Source organism: Giraffa tippelskirchi, chromosome 3, assembly GCF_054371585.1.
Source record: "Giraffa tippelskirchi isolate mGirTip1 chromosome 3, T2T-mGirTip1v1.2.pri, whole genome shotgun sequence".
Classification (NCBI taxonomy): domain Eukaryota; kingdom Metazoa; phylum Chordata; class Mammalia; order Artiodactyla; family Giraffidae; genus Giraffa; species Giraffa tippelskirchi.
Window position 1 is genome coordinate 48246230 of NC_137277.1, and position 1914 is coordinate 48248143.

Genomic DNA, 1914 nt, shown 5'->3' on the forward strand with positions numbered 1-1914 from the left:
TCACTGTTCTTTAAGTTAGACAGAGTAAGCTTTTGAATTTTCCAGTCAAGAACCAAAGTGGCTAGGGGCTTCCCTGGTGGTCCAGTGGTTGGGAATCTTTCTGCCAATGCCAGTGCAGGGGACATAAGTTCAGTCCCTGGTCTGTGAACTAAGATCCTCCATGCTGCAGGGCAACTAAGCCAGCATGCCAAACTACCGAAGCCTGTGCTCCCTAGAGCCTGTGCTCTGCAACAAGAGAAGTCACTGCAATGAGAAGCTCCTGCATTGCTAGGAAGAGTAGCCCCCCACTTGTGGCAACTAAAGAAAGCCTGGGCGTAGCAACGAAGACCCAGTGCAGCCATAAATAATAAATTTTAAAAAGAGAACCAAGGTGGGTATAAGCTCCTTTAGTAAATGTAAGGATATTGGGGTTTGGGGAGGAGACCGTTCTCCATGGGTCTTTCCTATTTTTTGCATGTCTTACAAGCAGAGGTGTTTCAAGGGTGTTTATATAGCGAAAAACCTTGGAAGATACAGTGTCTTTTTCTGGAGCAAAGAACAGGTTTGGTTACTACCCAGTATAAAAAATTTAGGGTTCCCTAAGCTCAGGGTTCCTCTTACAATGCAAACCACTGCATATGCAGGTACTACCTAGCACCCATGGGACAGTGGGCCAAGAGAAAATGACACAGGTATGCCGATGCTTCTGCGTCATCAGTAATGAGGTCTTTTATCTCTAACCCAAGAGTCTTATGTGTTTTGGCAGCACCTAGGAAAATACAGTGGGCTAACTTGCTAGCTTGCACGTAGGGTGAAATTTTAGATTCTTTATAGTTCTTCACAGTGTTACCCCCACGAGATTCTTGGAGGCTGGTCTGCTCTTTGTTCTACATCCCACCAAACTGCCTCCACCAAACTGGGAGATGCCTGAAGGAAGAGACCCATGCCCCCACTTTAGACCTGGATGGAGCACCATGTCATGTTCCCCTAACAGACTGGATCTGGATCTCCTTGACTCCAGCAACTGTATCACATCAGATGGAGCCTCTCCAGACCTGGGTTTGCATCCTCTGCCCCTCTCAATACCACTGACTCTGCCGACACACCCCACTGTCAGGCCAGGCAACGAAGGAGTGTCCCCAAGTTTCTACGATCTGATTCCTTTCCTGAGCCCCAGCTCTCACACATGCACCGAACATCCAGAAGCTACACCTGGCTCTTACCTGAGCCCTGTTTCCTATAACTTGACACCGTGTCCTCTGCTCCTTGGAGCTAAGGCAGTGAGCTGGAAGTGGGTGGGGTGGGACGCAGGGATGAGGAAGGATGGGATTGAACTGAAAGGGAAGGGGAGAAAATAGTGATGCAAATAGACATAATGCTTTATGTGTTTTCGGTGGGCAGGTAAAGTCTGGTACTGCACGGCTACCTCTGAGACACAGAAAAAGAGACAGAGGGTCAGAAAGATAATTTACTAATGCTCAGATAGATTTTACATTCATGTAGTAGAGCTGGGAATTGACCCCAGCCTATGGGGGGCCAAAGTCACTCTGTGCCTGTGTGTGCGTGCTAAGTCACTTCAGTCGTGTCCGACTCTTTGCGACCCTGTAGACTGTATGTAGCTCACTAGCCTCCCCTGTTCATGGGATTCTCCAGGCAAGAATACTGGAGTGGGTTGCCATGCCCTCCTCCAGGGGATCTTCCCGACCCAGGGATCGAACCCATTATGTCTCCTGCATTAGCAGGTGGGTCCTTTACAACTACTGCCACTTGGGAAGCCCCAAAGTTACTCTCTGTCCCCTTTAATTCCTTCTCAAGAGAGAAAGTAGGGTTTGGGATGGAAGCTCTAGAAAAGGCAGTTATTCTGCGGGTGGAATCCTATGAGCAGATGAGATTCTAGCCCCGCCCCCTTGTAATCCAGCAGAGGCCCTAGAGACC